This window comes from Halichoeres trimaculatus, unplaced genomic scaffold, assembly GCF_033239565.1.
Source record: "Halichoeres trimaculatus isolate MK-OKI-2021-1 unplaced genomic scaffold, fHalTri1.1 fHalTri1_scaffold_7, whole genome shotgun sequence".
Taxonomy (NCBI): Eukaryota; Metazoa; Chordata; class Actinopteri; order Labriformes; family Labridae; genus Halichoeres; species Halichoeres trimaculatus.
The window spans coordinates 4,116,822-4,139,816 of NW_027437185.1; the positions used below are offsets into that span (position 1 = coordinate 4,116,822).

The 22,995-nt window shown below is 42.6% G+C and overlaps 1 protein-coding gene across 1 annotated transcript in view; it reads left to right on the forward strand.

The window, feature by feature from the left end:
• Window positions 1-22,995, forward strand: part of LOC141793879 (uncharacterized) — a 46,009-nt gene that overhangs the window by 20,145 nt on the left and 2,869 nt on the right. The window lies entirely within an intron of this gene.

Here is a 22,995-nt window from a genome sequence, read left to right on the forward strand (position 1 = left end):
GACAGGCAAGAGGGCTATTCCAGACAACGGTTGTAACTTAAACACCCAAGAGAGAAAAAAATAGAGATTTATTTGAGTTGTAAATCATGAAAAGATACTATGTTGGCACCAGAGGGACAGAATAAGGACTAAAACTAACAGAAAAACCCCCTCTCTAAGTAATAGCTATGAGCCGAAGGTGATGAAGCACAGATATACACAGAAAGGCTGTACTGAGAGTCCCCAAGTGAGTGAGTTTTTATCCTGTTTTTGCTCCATCAGGCCCTAAAATCATCCCATCATTAAAGCTCCTCTTTCAGAAAGCAGCAGCAGCAGTGTCTGGTGTCCTCCTAACACTTGCAGACTTGGAGTTCAGTGAGATGTAGCAGCGTGTGTCCTGCAGGAGTCTCCAAGTTTCCACAAACACCCACTAAGTGGCTGCCTGTCAGCCTTCCTGCAGCTCTGTCTGTGCCTGTCAGCTCTGTCATTATGCATTCATGTGCTGTCACTATAGAGGAATATAGGACAAACCCACCACCATAAAATCCACATTTGTTGGGCAGTGAACTTGGAGAAAGTGGGACTGTAGCAGGCTGCTGGCGGTGAAAGTGGAAAATCTCTACTTCTGTCTCTGACTTTAAAACAAAAGTCTTCAGGCTACGACTTAAAAGTGTTTATGTGATGGTATATCCTTCGTCTGTTCACTTACTGATTCTTTTACTGTAAAACCTCCCTGCCTCACAGCGCCCAGCTTTAACCACCACACTTAAAAACCTTACGTCATAAAAAGCTGTGGAACAGGTAACATGGCTCCTTGGCCATGGGACTGTAAGCGCCAGAACCCAAACACAGGCAGCCTCTAAATCACAGAGGCTTCATTTTGGCTTCCTTCAGTGAGTGGAGCTGAAGGAGAAACTCAATGATCCTGATACTACAGAGAAATAAACCAACAGACTCAAATAAGGAACTCTGAAAACCAAACCAGAACTCTGGACATTAATTTAAACACCTTTGTTTTTTCTTCTATTTTTGATGAGCTGAACTCAAAGATCCCAGACTTTTTCTTTGAACACAAAAAGACTATTTCTCTCTGACATTGTTCATTAGCTTGTCTAAATATGCAGTAGTGAGCATGTTTTTTTTTTCTTTTTACAATATAATCCATCCACCTCACAGATGTGGTATATCGAGATGCAGATTATTGCACAGGTGTGCCTCAGGCTGGCCACAGTAAAAGCACACTCTGAAATTTGCAGTTTTATCACACAGCACTGTGCCACAGATGTCCCATGTTTTAAGGGAGCATGCAGTTGGCATGCTGACTGCGGGAATGTCCACCAGAGCTTCTGCCAATGAACTGAAAGCTTGTTTCAGCTGTCTCTGGGATTTTGGCAGTACAACCAACCTGCCTAACAACCCCAGACCACGTGTGACCACACCAGCCCAGGAACTCCACATCCAGTATCTTCCCCTTCAAGATGGTCTGAGACCAGCACCACTGACAGTTGCTGAATCAATCCATTTGCATAACCAAAGAATTTCAACTCAAACTGTCAGAAACCACCTCAGGGAAGCTCATCTGCATGTCGTCATCCTCATCAGGGTCTCCACCTGACTGCAGTTTGTCCTCGCAACAGGGGAGAGTGGGCAAATGCTCACGTTAGATGACGTCTGGCACTTTGGAGAGGTGTTCTCTTCATGAATGAATTCCACTGTCATTGTGAAGAGCAGATGGTTGGCAGCGGTGGCGATTGCTCTAAGACTACAAGAGAAGCTCAGCTTCCCCTAAAATGTCCCCAAACAAAGTGGTGAAATGTTCTGCTGTGTGTACATTTCATTGATAAAATATGAGCTAGAATTCCTTCATCTTTTGTTCAGAATCAGCTACCTATCACAGGTAACTGGCTGAGACGCTGAGCATCTTCTGACTTCACAGTGGGGAAGCATAGAGTGGGTTGTTCCACTGTGGAAACTGGACGGTCATTGGATAAACACTGGGCTTTGTCCCGCCCATCGGACACTCAGCGTCTGTGGGGGTCTATGAGGCAGTGGGCTGGCCTGGACGCTGGGCTTCTGCATGATGATTGGAGGATCCGTCTGAGGCCGAATCCCTTTTTGATAGACAGTGAAATGAGCAGTCAGTGATCTTGAAGTATAACTCCCCACTGCAGCATCTTCTCAGTTGTACATTTTATTGTTCTGGACTGATCCAGAGGCTTTATTGATCGCCATCGAGTTTACTTTTCTTGAAAACAACGAGCGTTGTGTTTAAAGATCTTCTCTCTTTTCACCAATAAGCAGCTACAGCTACAGCTGCAGAGCTTCTCCCCCTGTCACTCACACTTACAGCCTGTCGTAGTCTCACGTAGCAGCTCCAGCTGCAAGCAAGTTGGCACGGAGGGTAGAATTTGCATTTAAATAAATAAAAACTTATGATGTAGGCTGTAGAAAAATGAGCTTCCACTCCTTGACTGACCAGCAGCCGCCACTGGTAGGCAGTGTGTATGGCATTGTGGGGTAAGCAGTTTGCTGGTGTAAGCCTAGTGAATTGTGGTGGCCTGTGGTGGCCTATGGTGGCCTGTGGTGGGGTTACGGTATGAGCAGGCATTTGCAGTGTTGTGCCAGTTTACACTAAAAGTAGAGTTGGGCGATACTGGGAATTTTGATATTGTGCAATACCAAGTGAATGCAGGGCCAGTATCGCTCATACCGATACTGATACCGATACTTTTCAATATTAAAGGTTGTGTTTTGTGATTTTTTTTCTTTCGATTATGTTGTTAAAACCTGGGACAGAACTTGGCCAAAGTTCAGAGGTGACTACAGATTACTTGGATGTCATGATAAGGATTTATGTTCAGAAAAAAATACAACAGTAAAGAAAAAAAAAAAAGAATTTTCTCAAAACATTGTGTGGAATTATTTTCTCAGTGCAAAAAGTTACCAATTAAAGGTAAAATAAAATTGTTTTTTGAGTGTCAGAGTTGAAGACTACAATACCAAAATATAGAAAAACAAAAGTTCCCCCATTATTGCACCCTTTAAAAAAATAATAATAATAAGTATTGATAATTATCACACAAGAATAAATTTTGAAAAAAAAAAAAATTCAAACAAACTTCTTTTTTGGAGTCAATACCAACGTTGGTATCAACATTATTGATATTTGGATCAATCTGCCCACCTCTAACAAAAAGTGAGCTAGCTCAATGTTCAGTTCACACCAATTTAAATGAACTAGTTCACATTCACAGTTCATTTTTGGTAATTCTGAACTTAGTTCAAGGTCAATAAATGAACTAGCTCACAATCATTTTGTTCCCCACAAGTTTTCTTTTTCAGTAGAGCCATCTGAGCTTTGATCCCTATTCCTCAAGCCAATTCTGAAATAGACGAATCCCTGTAAGCTAGTGTAGCACAACTGAGAGTTCAAAAACAGTTACCGTAAAGTGAGAACTGTCTGCAGGATGAGCCATGATGATGATGATGATGATGATGATTTGATTTATTTCGGTCATGTCAGCACACTTATACAATATCACACATTTTCAATAGATCATATTGTACATGTCCGAAAGGGAAGACGGGAGAAGCAGAGCTTATCTAGTCCCGTCCCCATTTCCTCAATATTTAGTCTCCTCTTTTTCACATATCATCAGATTATTATGAATTTTGATTCCATTTACAGATGTATGACATAATTCTTGATTGTCTTTTAGTGTCCATATTTGATCGTTAATGTCCATGATGAATGCACTGTGAGCGCCATAGTAGATACGACTCCTGTTGCCACAAATCACAGTGCTTGGCATCTCCCATCACCTCTCGACAGCTCCCCCCTTCTCTCAGCACCTTTGGGTCCCTCTTTGGCAGTGAGTGGCAGTTCACTGCCCCAGGATTGAAGTACACTCAAATTCCTGTTACTGAGTTATAAACTAAGTGGTTCAGTTCACTGTTCATGAACACGCTCATGTTCACTCATTCACACACAACACTGGCTGTTATTGACAATGAAAACAGGGTGGTAGAATAGAATAGAATAGAATAGAATAGAATAGAATAGAATAGAATAGAATAGAACTTTATTGTCGTTGTAACAAGTACAATGAAAATGAAGTCACAGCAGCAATCAAGAAAACAAAAGTAAGAGTGTAAAAAGTGCAAAAAGGTCCATAAGAAAATAGATGGTGACAGCTTGTCCATCATTCTCCAGCCCAGCCAGTCTCCACCTCCACAGGGTCCAGGACTGAGCCTCCCCTGAGCAGTCTGTTCAGTCTCTGTCTCCTGGATCCTGTCTGCTCACAGCAGGTGAAGCTCCTCCATCTTATTGGAGATAGATCTCACGTTCCCAATAAACGATGGATGGAAGGACAGGTCGATGTCGTCACTTCTTAACTCACACCTGAGAACCAGCATGTCGTCCTCACCTCCTTCTCCTTATCTTGTGGGAAGGCATCAGGCCTTACACCAGTTAGCATTAACATGCTACAGGCTGCTAACAGCTGAGTTCACATGTGAACAACATGGCCATGGTTACATGTAGGAGAAAAGTAGTAAAAATATCACTGAAGCCACAAAAAGTTTGGTGTTCATGACCAACAAATGAGCCATACAAAGTAATGATCCAAATACAAAGATGACGAAAAAGGGATGAAAAAATTACAAGAAACGGACAGAGAAGAGAGTGCTGCTGCAAAAGTCAGCCATAGCCAACAGGGTGGCGCCTAGCAACTAAATGCTCAGAGATCCTGTGGCAAAATTTTGAGTTCCATTGTTGCAGCATGATGATGCATGGCCCCATGTTGCAAGGTTCTGTATATAATTTCTAGAAGCTGAGAAGTCCCAGTTCTTCCAGGACCAGCAAACTCACCGGACATCCCACTGAGCGTGCTTGGGATGCTCTGGATCAGCGTGCACAACAGCGTGTTCCATTTTCTGCTGATATCCAGCAACTTGGCCCAGCCATTGAAGAGTGGACCAAAATCCCACAGACCACAATCAACAACCTGAACCGACTGCCTGGTTTTCTGACCCCCCAGGAACCAATCCATGCAGTAAGGCTGCACATTCTAAGCCCGTTGACACTAAGCAGTGCAGTTCAGTTTGTCTTGATACCGCACTCACTTTGTGACGATTCCTTTGACTAAAACTGGGACAGGTCCCCAAATTACCAACCTGTACTGTCCCACTTTTTGGTTCCCTTCATTTGGGGTGCCAGACATACTGATCCAATCCCCAAAAGTGGAACTAGAAATGACAGCAGTCATAAAGAGAAACATATAACTCTGCCATCTTCTAATCTCCAGTTGACTTTGTGAATTTTTGTTTGGAAAATGGCGTTGTGAAACAGTTGCTCTTTGTTTGCTGTGTTTTTCTTCTTCATTAGCCAGGTACAGTGTATTGCGCTGCCATGCCATTGTGCTATACTGTAGTAGATGCAGCTATCGGCGTCTGGCTCACACGCCATCTGCCAAGAAGGGCACGGTTGGCTGTGAAAACACAAACGGGATCAGGTTTGACCAATCTGACTCGTATCAAACTGTACTTATCCAAACCGGATGGCGGAAACGGGGCTTCAGAGTGTCTTTTTACTGCCGGCAGCCTGAGGCACACCTGTGCAATAATCCTTCTGTCTAATCAGCATCTTGATATGCCACACCTGCGAGGTGGATGGATTATCTCGGTAAAAGAGAAGTGCTCACGAACACAGATTTGGACAAACTTGTGAACAATATTTGAGAGAAAGAGGCCTTTAGTTTTCATTGGAATAAAAAAAAAATACAAAAAAACATGGGAGCAAGTAATTTTTCCATCACCTGGATAAAAGTAAAAAACCTCATCTGGAGGAAAACTTCATTAAGGTTCCTGACCAGAAAGTCATCATGTGATGATGAACACTGTCTGAAAATAAGATCCTGTCTTCATGATTTCAGTCATTATTAACCACACCGACCATTATTCACCTCCTGTGAGTTTGATGAGCAGAAACACTGAGCTGCAGCATCTAAAGCAAACAGTCCGTTATTGATTGTTGACAGGTCAGCAGTCCTGGAAAGGTTATATTTATACTGATGGATGTTTATGGTGAAGATGGTTATTTCTAATGATTTTATTGATGCTCTGACCTTTTTAAGGTCAGAGCATCAAACATTTAAACTCATTTATTTCTACAGAGTATGGGCGGTTTTTATAAAAGAAAACAAGAAAAAAACTAAAACAAAAGAAGTCAAGGAAAAATCGTTGAGTTCACTGCAAAAACTGAAATCTGAACAAGTGTTTACGTCTTATCATTTCTGGTTAAAAAGTGGTGTCATCAAACTCTATATGAGCCAAATTCACCTGACGAGTCCAGATAAATGTTTTATATCAAGGATGGGCTTTAAATGGCAGAGAACACTGACCAAAGGAGGTGAGGCCAGTTTTTAAACTGCCTGCTCCACACTGCTTTGAATGCAGCGTGTAGTCTGACTCTGCTGCTGGATCTGATGTGTGCCCTTGCTGGGTTTTGAAAAGCAGAAGTAAAGCTGACAGGACAAACTTGTGTAGCATTGGTTAATGGTTTGATAAAGACATCAAATGGTGTAAAAGGACTAAGGTAAATCTCACCTTTAAGAAATTTATCATTGAATTAGCATCCCTCCTAACCACTAGAAGTGGCATGGTTAGGTTAATGGGCCTAATCTCTAGTACAATAAGACAAATTTGACTAAAAATATGGCAGAAACTTGCTTCAGTTTCATTCTGTGCAATGTGAAGAGGTGCTGGGGAATCCTGAATCCTTAAATTCAGTTAAAAGTCATGCTGTTGTGTTTTTTTTTCCTTTTTTTATTTGCTTTATATTTTTGTTTGTTGTTTGTTTGTGTTGACTGATATTCAATTAAAATATACATAAATAAATTAAGCTGTTTAAAACCTTACTGCTTTAGGGCTGGGTTACGCATTCCACACAAACACAACTCTCAGAATCAGCTCCCAAGAACGCTTTTATACTTATATACTCTCTGCACAGGATTTGTTCCCAAACTGCAGGGGGCAGTGTGCCAAAAAACACACATCTACCACAGTACTAAACTATATTAGAAGAAGTTGTTAATACTGTTTACTGTTTGTGGGTTTTTTTTCCCAATACCTCACCTACATCAGGTATTGTTCATCACACAGTTATCATGGGGATTTCTGTGTGCTGAATCATATAAATCCCAATATTTTTGTATTTCAGACACTAGAAGCTCTGGTTTGCCTGTGCAATTCTGTACGAAAGTTAGAAACATTCCCATAACATCATTTGTCTGCTCAGATTACTTCATGTGCACCCATAGGTAGATTTGTTTTGCAGTCAGTGAGATTACAACACCCTTTCCAAAACGCCAGAGACAAAGGTAAAACATTAAAACGCTTGAGGTTCCATCATTAAAGCAGAAATAGACATGAAAGAGGGTGGTCCTTCCAGACATGTCAAACATACACCTAGCTTTACTCAGAGCCATCATGTGATGAAGACCAGCTGGGGGACATGCAGAGATTGAATGAACTTCCTGTGAAGTAATGTTCAGATTCTTGATACCTTTAGCTCCATTTCCACCATTTATGGTGTTTCCACTGACTAATCCTGATTGGTTGATAGAATCGTCACTTACCATACGAAAGCAGCTGCTGTATTTCTCCTGGCGGCTCACAGCCTTCTCTGAAACAAAGCTTGATTGTTCTTTGTATCAAAGAGCCACATGGAAATCACAAAGAAGACAAATTGCTGGATGTCTTCCATCTGTACTCTTTGTTTACTGTGACACGTTTTTCTTCTTTGTTGGTATTATTAACTGGGTACTATGTCACACTGCTATGGCGTCACACTATTATTTACCTGATGCGGCGATCGGCCACAAGGGGGGCACAGTTTTGCTGTGGAAACCCCAACAATACCAATACCATACCAAACTGTACTGATCTGAACCAGACTGGTTGGTGGAAATGGGGCTTTAGACTGACCTGAAGCCATGTATTGCCTCACTAACATGTTTCTGTTTGTAGCCTTAAAAAAATCTTATGATACCACTCAGGCCCCAAACCAGACCTCAGAACACTTCCCAACCCAGAAGTGTTTTTTTCTTTCTTTAACTTTTCAGACCCCAAAAACCAAGACCAAACCAAAACCAAGACCAGGGACCCCCTGCTGTGAGAATACACCGATAGGTGGATCCAAATACAGACAACAAGAAGAGGCCTAAGCTGAAAATGAGACTACCTACGGCCGCAAGTCGCTGTGTTTCCAAATTAATCTGCCTTCACTGGTACCGTTGTTAATCCTGGTTTAGTCACTACGGGGGCTCTTCAAAAAAAGTGGATCAACATTTTTTTTTTTTTTTTTTTAAGATTTCACATCAAATTCAACCTCCATTTTGGTTTATATCTGGGCTCACTAACAGTGTTTCACCAACCCCCAGGTGGTCCATCACTTGTGGGTTGAACATGTTTTAAATAAGTGTCTGAGAGCTGCAGCTCTGTGCCTGTCACACTGTTTGCTCTTATACTGTATCTTAATTTTTCATGTTTTCAGTCAGTGTTATGTTCCAACATGTGGTTTGTTAATGTTTACCACTCCACACCTCTCACACACTCTCCTCTCACAGGAAGCCCTGTATATACTTTCCTCTGAGCTGCTCTGCTCATCTTCAAGGCTCTTGTCACGCCTCTGCCCCCCTCACTCTCTCTGTCCTGGAAAGTAAGAGGTCATCTTCAGACCATGAAAACTATGCTCTGTCTGCAGCAGAAATGTGCACAGGCTGCCACAGTTCCTGAAATAGATCTTATTCTGTGTGTTTTCATGGTGGCAGGGGTCAGCTGTGCTCCTCCCTCTCATTTCATTTATTACAGAAACAGAGGTTTGTGTGAAGCCGTGAGCTGCACTGCCATCTACTGGCAGCCGTCAGACCGCATCAGTCACAGAGGCTGTTCACATCCTCTTTTTCCACTCAGATCCACTCTAATGCAGGCTGGGTGCTCAATACCAGGGATGGTGTCACATAAAATGCACTCTTTGTGTGTGTGGAGCGTGTCACCAGTGACCCTGCTGCCCACTGAAAAGGCAGTGGATGAACAGACGAGCACAGCCACAGGATTTCACTTCCACTGAATTTCCTGGTTGAATAAGGACAGCCTGTTGTGTCTGTAGAGCTGAACCTCAGCAGTGAGATAAAAGCATTAAAGCAAACATTACACCTCAGATTAGAGCAGTCACAAAGAGGCATCAATCTGAGGGTGTGTGTCAGTGTTCCTCTGGAATATGTGACTGAAGAATCAAGTTTTTCTCCCATACAAACCACACTGAGAGACTGATTTTAACAGAAATCACTCAAAGAAATATTGAAAAATAAAGCACTCATGTGTTGCTCTCAGGGTTAATGAATACATCAGGAAAAAACTGCCTGTTTTGGTGATCTCCCCAAAATTAACCATGGTCCTCTGTGGAAACAGTTTGGATGCTGCTGGCTTTGACCATCAGGACCAGGAGATCCCTACACCACGTTTCAGTCACATGGTGGGTTAATTGATTTAAATCTGAATTAAATGATTTTTTATTGTCCACCAGAGTAGAAAATTGACTTTGGCTCAGCAGCAAAGCAAACAGAAGCACTAAAATACAAACACTGTCATACATGAAATATCACTTTTTTTAATTCAGGATGGCGATGGTGTTTGGTTTAGAGGAAGAATAAAAAAAAAAAGAGAGAGAGACCTTTGGCCAGGGGAGCTCTGTAGTGCCTTCCAGACTTTAGAAGCTCAGACTGACTGGACAGAGGATGGGATCTGTAGGGCAGGATTCTCTGAGCATTCCTCCTTACCTCTAACCCCCAGTTCACACATGTAGCGTAAGCACAGGGTAAGCACAGTGTTGCGCACTATGCCGTACTTAAAAACCACTTTAGTCAATCATTGCATTCACCCAAGATGCGCTTTGGTCTGCTGCTGCCACAAGCCACAAACGCTACTTGCTGATGTCACTCTGTGCGTCTATTTTTGCTGGAGTGCGCTGCAGAAACAGGTCAATATCCGCAGAGCAGATGATACCAAACAGGAAATCTGACACAAAAACGATCAGAGTATCTGGTCATTTCAAAATAAAACACCATTTTTGACTCCTGATCATAAATTCCATCCTTGTTTATCAAAACTACATTTATTACACAAGACATTAGGAAATCTGATGGATTGGAGACGATTTGGAGGTGGGAAACTTTATTATTCTATAGGACACCCTTTCTATAGGGACACCAACAGAAAGAAGAAGGCATGGCTGAAGGAGGTGAAGTTTTAGGAGGACCAGGTGAGTTTACTCAATTTAATTCATAGGCCCCAGAGAAAACCTGATAAACAGCATCTAGTTAGCATTAGCATCTCAGACAACAAGACAGAGGATCAGCATTGGTCAGGACAAAAATATAATCTCCTTTTTACCATCTTTACCAAGAGTGTGTCTCTGTTAGTTTGGAGCTACAGGATTTACACTGAATCATACAGCACAATGTTTGACAACCTTTGTTATCTCAGTTATTACAGATAAGCTAATGAAGCTAAGCTGCAGAAGCTAACTTTAGCTTAACTCGAGCCCTTTGGACAACAGCTAGTAATGATAAAAAAAGAACAAAACAGGCCAATGAACTCCCAACAAACAAAGAGACATGATGAACAACACAGCTAGGAGCTAACACTAGGCTAACTTTAGCTAACGTCAGACTGCAGTGGTGGTTCTAGTGTTAAAGATAATTTTATATTTCTTTACAGCAAAGTCACAATCTGCTGCCTTAAATACGATGTCAGTTTACCTTAGAGCAGATGGAGACATCCTTCTTCATTTGATTCACACAGAGCTGATGTTGGTCAGCTGCACAACTTTATACAAAGAAGACACTTTCCTCTGTTCAGATGTGTCTGAGGAAAGGATTAAAAATGCACCCCATCACCCAGACTCTCGGGATACTTTGTCAAGGTTGCATGAGCACCATTTGACTGTTTTTAAACTTAAAATCTTGGAAAACCCTTGTAAAACTGGATGAAAACAGTTCATCTGCCATGTATTACAATAGACGCACTGGCAGAGAATGTCCGAGTGTATTGTGAGGCCCTACCCGCTGTGATTGGCTCATGGCGTTTGTGGGCATGACTTAGCCATAGGTCAATTACCATGAAAGTACACTGTTATGGGTGTGATTCCTGCAGGAACATGTGGTTGTCCTGTCATCTCGCGTATCCAGCTGCTATAGAGTGTGTTGTGCTCTGCTGCACTCCAGAGACCCATCCAGTGAAAATTAGCACATACTCATTAACGGGCGCAGAGCAGCACATACACTGTATCTGTAAACTAGGGGTTAGTGTGGGCCAGAGGTATCTGGGGTAATCTTCTATCTAGCTTGCCCTTACATTTGCAGCTCAAGTGACCAAACCAGGCACAGAGATGAAATGTCATGACACTCTAGATATGGGCAGATTACACAAGCTCTAAAATCTGTGGACTGACACCAAGACAGTTTAATCTTCTCAGAAGACTGAGTTGCTGTGAGCATTTCTCAAAGATAACATCTGTGCATGATGTTGGTCTCTGTAAATAACTGAGCACAGACAATGCTTCTCAGCTGCTTCCTATACACACTGTTCTCAACCTATTCCAACTCAGGGCCTACTTTTAAGTCTCAAAAATGTTTGCAGCCCACCTCTTACCTCATTAATACAGACCAGAGGCAGTGTAACGCTACTCAGAGTATGCTTTAAAAAAAATAAATAAATAAATAAAAAAACGTGCAGTCATGGAAAAAATGATTAGACCACCTTTGTTTTCTTCAATTTCTTGTTCGTTTAATGTCTGGTACCACTAAAGGTACAATACCTGAAGAATACATTGAACATGACAAATAAACCCAGCGAGTGGCATCATATTTAATGTCCTATTTGACATGCTTAAGCTTACTGCTTTCTGGTTAGGAGGAGGTCTGGAGAAGCCTACAAACCAGACTGTCCGTCTCTTACCGTAAAACATGGGGCTGGATCAGTGATGATCTGTGGTTGTTTCAGTTTGGGTGGAATACCCAGGGCTACTTTTGAAAACAGCATTCTTCCATCAGCCGGAAAACTCATTCCTGACTCAAATGACTAGATTTTCCAACAAGACCATACCCCTTATCGCACGTCAAGGTCGGTTAAAGCCTGGATGGTAAACCTGAACAATCAAACCCTGCATTGGCCAGTTCAATCACCAGATCTAATGAAGCATTCTATTTACATCAGAACTTGGAAATGGAAATGATTTCATCCCCGAGTTAGAAGAGTTTCAGCTGCCAAGTCAGGAAAACTTGCCATAACAGCAATAGTTACATATATAAACATCAAATAATATTATGTATACGAGTGATTTATTGCTTCAAGCACTAGTCAGAAAAGCCTAACTAAATGGAATATAGCAGGAGCTTCATTACTGTTTACACCTGGGGTAGCCATCTTTGATTGTAAACTCAAACTCTGTGGATCCGCCCACTTCCCTGTGGGAAATTCCAACCTCAGGGGGCGATCAGTTAAAATTTCCCACTTAGAACTCGTGAATTTCAAATTCTGAGTACAAATGGAAGGCACCATTCATTCAACTGAAAACCTGTGGAACATCATCAAAGTCTAAATGAAGAACCACAAAAAACAAAGACGATCTGTTTGAATGTTTGCAGCAGGAATGGGCTTCTGTGACAGCAGAACAGAGTCAGAAGCTGGTGGAGAGCACGCCAACATGCATGGCTGCAGTCATCAAAAACAATGGTTATACGATTAGCCTGTAGCTAATTAGCCTTTAGCTCGGGCTGTATCACTCTCACACAGGGGCTGAGCTGTGCAGCAGTTATTCTGCAGTGGTCTGTTCAAACTTGAGAGTCTATCAATAAAATGAAGAGTGAGGTTACGTTAGCTCTGATTGGTAGATGACTGGCAGGACAGAACCAGGATTCACTAACGTTACATGTTACAGACATGTCTTAGAGCACTGGGCTGTCAGCTGAGCTAAATATAGACAGCTACTAAACTACTTACAAACTGACAGTGTTCACTTGTTGTCACATTAGCCTACAGATATGTAGTGGCAGCGGAATGCTGACAGCGCTAACATATAGCCAGCTACTTGATATCACGTTTCAAACTGTAGCACCACATAAATGTACTGATTAGTCCCTTACCTTAGCGCTTTGTATCCAATAAAAAGTTGTCTTTAACAAAGAAAATTTGTCGAATCTCCATATAATTCCAAAACAAACACACCTCGCTAAAAGTAATTTACGACAGTGTGTGGAGACTCTGGGCCTGAAGGTGGCAAGAGGTTTTCCCATGCTTTTTCACCAGGCCCATTTCCCCACAGCTCCCTGATTACCCAGAGTGAGTCCACCTGTGCCTGGGTGGCCAGTGTGCAGCTCCTGAGTGTGTTTTCTCAGCCTTACGCCAAACCTTTGTCTTAGTTTTGATTTCTCTTTGCTGCTAATTGTACATGTTTTGAGTTTTGGACTTTAAATGGTTTGGGTACATGGCAGTGGCGGCTGCTGGTCACTCAAGGAGGAGAAGCTCATTTTTTTCCGACCTACATCATATATTTGTTTATTTATTTAAACGTAAATTCTAAACTAAAATTCTACCCTTCGTTCCTTTCCAAGAAAATTATATGTGACCCTGTCGTTCCAACCAGGTGTTTTTCCAGGGATTTTACCAGTGTTCTCTCAATGGCCAACAGGGCTAGACTGCTTAAAAAGCCTTGGCCCATCGTGTTACGGGTGTAAGACTTGAGCCGCTTCAAACAGAACAAGCCCCTCTCTATAGTAGATGCTCTGGTGGAGGGTTATACTTCAAGATCGCTGACTGGCTCATTTCACTGTCAATCAAAAAGGGATTCGGCCTCAGACAGATCATCCAATTACCATGCAGAAGCCCAGCATCCAGGCCAGCCCACTGCCTCATAGACCCCCAGAGACGCTGAGTGTCCGATGGGCGGGACAAAGCCCAGCGTTTATCCAATGACCGTCCAGTTTCCACAGTGGAACAACCCACTCTACGCTTCCCCGCTGAAGTCAGAAGACGCTCAGCGTCCAGCTGTGTTAAAGCACTGAGACGCTGCGGGGATGAATGAGAAGGAGGTGGAGCCAGTTACCTGTGATAGGAGCTGATTCTGAACAAAAGATGAAGGAATTCTAGCGCAGATTTTATCAATGAAATGTACACACAGCAGTACATATTTTTTTACACACTTTTTTGGGGACATTTTAGGGGAAGCTGAGCTTCCCTTGCAGTCTTACAGCAATCACCACTGGTACATGGTGTTTAGTTGTGTTTTGGTGGGATCTTTTTTTCTTCTGGTTTCCCTTTCACCCAGTTATTTCCAATTAGGGAAGGCCAGGGGTAAAAATTAAGTAACCACCAAATCTGCCTCCTGAACTCTATGTGTTGTTTTTGACTTTTCTTATGGCTAAATTCTCTGCTGTACAAGGACACAGAAATCCCTTTTTTGATTGATTTACAGGGAGTAAATCTACAGTGAGTGTTTGTCAGGGGCTTTTCTAGTTCACTGTTAGTTGTCATCATACAGAAACATTAGGAGGTAACAGTTAATTGTGTTTTTGTGCGCCACACATAAAGGTGCACTAATTGTCCACTGTGTAGACTCTGGAAGAATGAATCAAATGTTGATCGGCTGCTGAGTCTTTCCCATCATGCACTGAGGGGTAAAAACAGAGACTTCAAGCAGAAAACCTTCATCCAATAAAACTCAGTGATTACAGAAAAACTTTCTTCGTCCTCACACAGAGACGCTGTGTGTGTGTGTGTGTGTGTGTGTGTGTGTGTGTGTGTGTGTGTGTGTGTGTGTGTGTGTGTGTGTGTGTGTGTGTGTGTGTGTGTGTGTGTGTGTGTGTGTGTGTGTGTGTGTGTGTGTGTTTTATTCTGAAATCTGTCCAACCTGCTTCTGAAGTAGAGCTCCAGCTCTGGGCTGATTTTAAACACCACTGAGTCTCTTATTTTCTCTCTCTGCGCGGCTTCAGGAGGAGCAGAGAGAGGAGAATATTTCAGGTCTGATGCTGAGAGAAAATAGAAACCACTCTGGATCCCATAAACATGTCTGACTGCTTCAAACAGGCTGAGAATTAACCTTTAGATTAGACTGAGGAGAGGGACACACACACTCACACACACACAGGCGCGCACACACACAGAGTTATTATTTGAATGTATTCAGAGGAGGCTTTTTATTCCTCCTCTCTGCTTCACACAGGGAGAATGTGTTTGATTGGATTTGTTAAAGCATGCAGATACAGTGGGCATGGAAATGAGTTTGTGATTACATTTCTTATGCGTGACTGGCTGTGAAAGGAACATGGACTTCCTGTTGACTCTTATTTACTTCAGATAATGTGACTTTTAACAGTCAATTTGCTGTTTAAAACCTCACAGGAGGAGCAGACCGCAGCAGTTTGCTGAACAGAGTCAGAGCAGCCTTTAGAGGGAGCTGACCATGGACTCACAGTGGAAACATTCAGGGGGGATTTCACCATCACTGCTTCCTGTAACACCCCAAGTTAGGAACCATTTGTCCCCACATTCATCCAGAATACTGCCAGAACACAACCAGATCCACTGGACGAGCAGATGCATTAGCTCCCTTTGTAACACTACTTGAATATACGGTAAATGTATGTAAACTCCAGAGACCAATTAGTTGTCTCTCTGATGATGAAAATAGTTTGCTGATCTAAAAATGTCAGTCGGAGAATCAAAAGATTGAAAACACATTAAATACTACAAACAAACAGAAAAATACAGATTGAAAAACTTAACAATGAAGCAGTTTTAAGGTAAACACACACTTTATGTGGCTGGTTCTACCCAGGCCTCTGACAAAATAGGGGTATTGTGCTATTTTAAATCCTTTTTTTTTTTTTTTGTCCCTCAGGCACCCCCATAGTATCTTTACCTGGTTTACAGCTAATATAAATCTCTATTTTTCTCTCCTTGCTGTTTTAGAAAACCCTTATATCAGCTTCTGTCTGAAACTCTTTGTTTTAGCTGCTGTCTCTTTAAGGCTCCCTGCTCCATGCACCCCCTTCCCTCTGATTGGCCATCCCTCTGGAGGCCTGTTGAGGGGGAGACATATGGACAGACCTTGATGTTTAAGGCCCAACTCTGTAATACAGACCTGATTAAAATCTTAAGACCAGTTGAAAAATTGCTAGAATTGACTTTTTGCACATTTGGATCTTAATGAGGTTTTAAGTAGAGCTTCAATATGAAAAAGCAAGAAGGAGGAGTGTGACAAAAAGCACTTTGAAAAAGTAATAGTAGTACTGAAAAATAGGTTGTTTATCAGCTGATCAAGAGTTTACAACCATTGCTCAAAAATTAGAAAACACTCTCCAAACCAGAAGAAAAGTTTTTCTCAGTAGGACTCAGTAATGAGTAGCTCCACAGTTCTTGTTAATCACTTCAAAATTTGGTTTGGGCATACTGATGCCAGTGTTTCCAGGAAGCTTCTGGGAACATTTCTCCAAGTGGTGAAGACGGCTTCATGAAGGTCATCAACTGTCTGGAACTGACGGCCATTTTTATAAACTTCCCTTGTCATCCATCCCCAAATGTTTACTATTGGATTTAAATCAGGGGAACATGTGGGATGGTCCAAAGAGTGATGTTATTCTCCCTGAAGAAGTCCTTCATCAAGCCAGCATTGTGACCTGCAGCGTTGTCCTGTTAAAAAAACAGCTGTTCCCACACAGACCAGGGGCCTCAGTCATGAAGGATGCCTGCTCCAACATCTACACGTAACCAGCCGCTGTTTGACCACCCTGCACCACATGAAGCTCCAGTGTTTACTGAATGAAAAAGCCCCAGATCATGATGGACCCCCTCCACTGTGCCGAGTAGAAAACATCTCAGGTGAGATCTCCTTGTCATGCCAGTAATGTTGAAGCCATCTGGACCATCAAGGTTACATTTTTCTCATCAGAGAATAAAACTTTTTTCCACCTCTCAATGTCCCATGATGCTCCCTGGCAAAGTCTAAACAGGCAGTTCTGTGGGGTTGAAGGAGATGAGGTCTTTGAATTAGTTTTTTGTACCCTTTAATGCTCAGGATCTTTCAGAAAATGTAGAATGACTGTCTTACTGTGTCCACCCTCAGCAGCAATGGCACACTGTGAGAGGCCTTGCTTATGCAGCTCTACGATCCGACCACGTTAAAGAAGGGACAGCTTCTTAGCTTTAGCCATCAGGAGGGCATGACCGTGTGAATGCCTGACAGAAAATGAACATTTTGAGCGGATTTTGGCTTTAACAGCCGGTGGTCTTAAACTTTTGATCAGGTGATAAATAACCCATTTCTTTTTTCTTTTTTTTAATTACAAGTTCCATATGTTTTTTTTTTGTTTGTTTGTTTTTTCCACACTCCCCCTTCTTGCTTTTGCATATTGTAGCGCTACTTAAAACCTCATCAAGATCCAAATTTGCAAAAGGTAAATTCTAGCAATTTTTCAACTGGTCTTAAGATTTTGATCAGGTCTGTATGTCATGAACTATTAAGGAGATCTTCGTGTGATGACCTCATTATTTCAGCAAGCCTGGTGAAGATGTGGTGCTGTTTTTTTTTTTTTTTTTTGTTTTTTTTTTAAGAACAGAGAAGCTTGCTTTGCTCACAGGTTCAGGGATTTCTTCAACATGTGAATATGTAGAGGTTTGAAAATTTGCACACACTCAGTCTGAACATCCAGGATGGGTACTTCATATCCATGTTCAAATACAGGAAAGCAGAATACCCCCTCTTTAAAGCAACCTCCACAACAAAAAGTGTGACTGAAATAAAAAAGAAAGGCACATTCAAAGTGCACATGCAGTTTGTGTTAACCTTAAAACATGTCTGTGATAAAATTTCTCTGAAGCAGTTTTTTTTCTCTTATTATTATTGTCATTTCATTTTTCAATAAATATTATTTATTTCTATTTGATTTGATTTTTCTATATATGTTTTGTATATTCTATATCATAACTTGGAAGGATGAAGTGAGAGATCGACAGGCGGATCAGTGCGGCGGTGTCCGCAGTAATGCAGACTCTGCACAGGTCTGTCGTGGTGAAGAGGGAGCTGAGCCAGAAGGCGAAGCTCTCTGTTTACCGGTCGACCTTTGTTTCCACCCTCACCTATGTTCATGAGCTTTGGGTAGTGACCAAAAGAATAAGATCACGGGTACAAGCAGCTGAAATGAGCTTCCTCCGTAGGGTGGCCGGGCTCTCCCTTAGAGATAGGGTGAGAAGTTCTTATTTTACAGAATGTACAGCAAGTAACTCTGTATTGTTTTCTTGTTAATTGTTGCACCAACACAGCAAGAAAAATTCTTTTTATGAGCAAATGTACTTGGACATAAAGCTTGATTCTGATTCTGATTCTGATTCATCTTCCAGCTTACACAGCTCTAAAACCATGGCCTCAGTCTGTTCCATTTTCCCTCTTTCTCGCTGCCTGAGACGGTCAGCTGGGAGATTAATACTCTGAGAGGATCACACCTGATGAAAGGTGCAAACTTTTTCTGTCATTATAGAACATTATGTGAAACAAAAGAAGTGTGTGTCAGCTGCTGACAGCTCAGCGAGGACTCCCTGCTAATATCACGCTAACGCTAACACCAGAGAGACTCTGGAGGAGAAGCGTTGGACCATAAATATTCTGACTTTGGAGAAAAGGAGAAAATAAGCAGCTCTGTGGCAGAGAGCCAGAGAATAATTAGAATTTCACTTTTGCGCGTGTGTGTGTTTGTGTGCGTGTGTGTGTTAGCCTAGCTGCTAATAAACTCTCTGTTTCTGACACAAACACACACACACACAGAAACAGGAGGTGAGGTGGTAGCAGAGACAGATGGAGGAAAAGCTGCTCGTTGCCTCTTTAGTCTTATTTTCCATTCTAAAGCAGCCTGTTTGGACTTTAATTGCGTACTTTGCATAGAGCCCAGCGCGTCACGTTCAGGGGTCGCAGTGTGAAACGACACGCAGGTCACCAGATCACTGCTCTGACACTGAAATGTTCTTTTGTCCAAGTTTCACAGAGTCATTTTATTCTTTCCAAGGATTTACACACACACACACACACACACACACACACACACACACACACACACACACACACACACACACACACACACACACACACACACACACACACACACTCACACACAGAGTGAAGACCTTGGGAGGTTTAATGTGTGCAGAAGAGTTCGGAGAAGAGGATAATAAGTCTGTTTGTTGGTTTCCTTGGATGTGTTCTCCTCTGTCACCTTTGACTCAAGCTGTGATTAAATTCATAGCCCTCTCCATAAAGATGAAGCTCATGTTGAGTTTTTCTGACTGAGTGTATGAAAAACAGGACAAAATCAAATATACCAGATCATACCAATTGTCCTCCATGTCCTCTGACCTGAGGACTGAGGATTTAGTGAGACATGAACTCTGAGGAGTCCCTCCACTGTTTGATATGACAGTCTGATGTGCTCAGTGACAGTCAAACCTGAGTTAAGTACGGACATCGGGGCACATAATGACAGTCAGCTGTTCTCATATTACTCCAGGTCTGTTTTTTTTTTATTTACTGTGTACAGGTATCCAAAGAAACCATCACTAACCAAGGTTTTCCCTCAGGCCTAAATTTGTGCTCGTGTTTGGACAAAAGTCACTTGGTTGCTTTGGACAAAAGTGCTAAATAAAATTGTACAACTGTAAAATGTGAGTTGAGGACTAACCTGTCAGAAGCTGAGGCCAGCTCACCACTCCAACACTTTATCTAAAACAAAACTTAAAGTGATACTCCGGGATGGAACAAGTTGGGTCCTATCACAAGGTTTGGGGCAGAAATTACCCCTACAGCAGTGTTTTTGTGCAGCAGAAGCCCAGAGCGCTCACACCAAACACCCCCTTCCTGCTCCTCTGCCGGTTTTCTCTGCACTCAGACGGGGCCATATTTTACTTGACCAAAAACACAAATAAACGGACTCCCACGGAAAAAATCTGATATCGGTCTGCATTCACGCCTTATTTAGAGAATTTTCAGCGTGTTACTTTCACACAAAAACACAGCTAAATAAGGCTCTGGTTCTCATCTTGTTGTAAAACGGCGCTACCTCCACTGCAGAGCCACAGCTGGCTACAAGGCCGCTTAGTGTATCAGTCTGCGCGCGGCGTGCCAGATATAAACAAACACAGGTAGTCTGCCAGGACGAAGAGACACGATGAGAACTAGAGACTTATTCAGCGGTGTTTTTGTGTGAAAGTAACGCACTGAAAGTTCTCTAAATAAAGCGTGAATGCAGACAGATATCAGATTTTTTCGGTGGGAGTCCGTTTATTTGTGTTTTTGGTCAAGTAAAATATGGCCCCGTCTGAGTGCAGAGGAAACCGGCAGACGGGCAGGGAGGGGGTGTTCACTTTAATGTTGTCAGCAAGTCACCAAATCTGAAGTCCCAGTCTGAGTGGTGTCCTCTACAGTGATTGGCCTAAACCAGTGTTTCTCAGTTTTTTCAGACCAAGCATCACTTATCCCCCCCCAAAAAATCTCACGGACCACCAAGCTGGATAGGTTCAGAACAACACCCCAGAGAAAAAAAACTGGTATATTATAAACTCAAATCATACAGGTAACAACCTGATAAGGCTACAATTATTTTGTTTTCATTGATGACTCCCAGCTTGGAAACTCTACACCAGTGTTACCCAATCCTGGTCCTGGAGGACCCCTGCCCTGCATGTTTTAGATGTTACCTCACTCCAACACACCTGATTCAAATGAATGGCTCGTTATCAGGCTCCAGCAGAGCTTGATGACGAGCTGATCAGTTGAATCAGGTGTGTTGGGGTCTGGTAACATCTAAAACATGCAGGGCAGGGGGTCCCCAGGACCAGAGTTGGGTATCACTGCTCCACACCCATGTTCACCTTCCTTTTAGTCGTGTCTGTTCTGGTTTCCTTTCATTTCTCACTGATCTTTTTTAACCCTTGTATTATGTTCGTGTCACCCCCTGCACCTCTCTTCCTCTCCACCTGACTTCTGCGTAGATTCAGGACCAGGCTTGTGATGAAAACCATGTCTTTCTGTTCCCCAAAATCTGCCGTGGACAAACATGGCCTTTTATAATGCCTGCCTCCAGGAACAGGACCTGCAGTAGTGTGTGTATATAAATATATATATATATATATTAATCCAAGTCATCAAATCTGCCCTCTTTTTGCAGAGATCGCAAGAATCCAAGTGCAAGTCAGGAGTCCTGAGTGTTGGAGTCCTGGACTGAATATTTTTAAAGAAATTTCATTTCACTGCCGTTTTATTTCATCACTCCTGTTTAAACTGTTTTTAAAAAGCGTTTTACTGTTTCAACTGGAGCTCTCTTCATCAGTCACATTTGAACAAAAGGCTGAAGGAGAAATGTCCGACATCAGCAGCTGCCATTTATTTAAAAAAAAAGGTTTTATGAGTTTCTGTTTCATCTCCAACCCAGGAACATTTACTGAGTCAATGACGTCTTTGAGAAATTCAGATTCTCTCTGTAAAAAGGAAGCAGTGAGTCAGATCCCTGTTGTGTTCCTCTGGAATGAAGGTGATGGTTGTGTCTTTTTTTACCTGTTGTACAGCAGCCTTTAATGTCTGAGAGCAGAGAACTCCTCTCTCCTCTGGAAACACCTTCCAAAGTCGACTTCTGAAGACGCAGCGTCGCAGAGCAGACGAGCCTTCAGTTCATGGAAATGAGCAGAGAAATCAAAGAGCTTCACACGAAGCCAGCAGGAGAGCGGCAGGAAATACAAACACATCAACACACAGCACACACACAGAGACACACACAGACACAGAGCAGGGGAAGATTAAAACATCACACACACCAACACACACACACACACAGACACACGCACACCAGCGCCCTTCACACACACCGCATGCTCTTCACCAACCTTGTTCCCGACATGATAAAAATCCACCTCACTGACACCCAGGGTGCCACTCACAGCGCTGACAGCATTGATTCTGCTTTTTACAGGACACACACACACACACACACACACACACACACACACACACACACACACACACACACACATGCACATAGAGAAACCTGTGGATGCTGTGATTGCAGATGATGTCCTCAGAGAGAAAACATCAGAGATAAGAGGAACAGGACAGAAGAGTGAAAAGTTTGGGGGGCTCAGTGTGTGTGTGTGTGTGTGTGTGTGTGTGTGTGTGTGTGTGTGTGTGTGTGTGTGTGTGTGTGTGTGTGTGTGTGTGTGTGTGTGTGTGTGTGTGTGTGTGTGTGTGTGTGTAAGGCTCATTTGAATCTGTCCTCTTTGCCAGGCGGTGATCCACAAAGGGACTCCTAATACCACTTGTAACTGAAGTATTTCTGTAAAACGTATTTATTTGAATCATATTATTTTGTCACAGAGCAGATTTAAACTGACCTGATCCTTTGACTCCAAACTAAGAGTTTTTGTCCAGTTCTGGGGGGGGGACAGAGTCTATTGTGGAACCATCAACAGCAGTGGTGATTGCTCTAAGACTGCAAGGGAAGCTCAGCTTCCCCTAAAATGTCCTATAAAAAGTGGTGATATGTTCTGCTGTGTGTACATTTCATTGACTTCATTGAATTCCTTCATCTTTTGTTCAGAACCAGCTCCTATCACAGGTAACTGGCTCCACCTCCTTCTCATTCATCCCCACAGCGTCTCAGCGCTTTGCCACATTTGGACGCTGAGCGTCTTCTGACTTCAGCGGGGAAGCGTAGAGTGGGTTGTTCCATTGTGGAAACTGGACGGTCATTGGATAAACGCTGGGCTTTGTCCCGCCCATCGGACGCTCAGCATCTCTGGGGGTCTATGAGGCAGTGGGCTGGCCTGGACGCTGGGCTTCTGCATGATGATTGGATGATCTGTCTGAGGCTGAATCCCTTTTTGATTGACAGTGAAATGAGCCAGTCAGGGATCTTAAAGTAT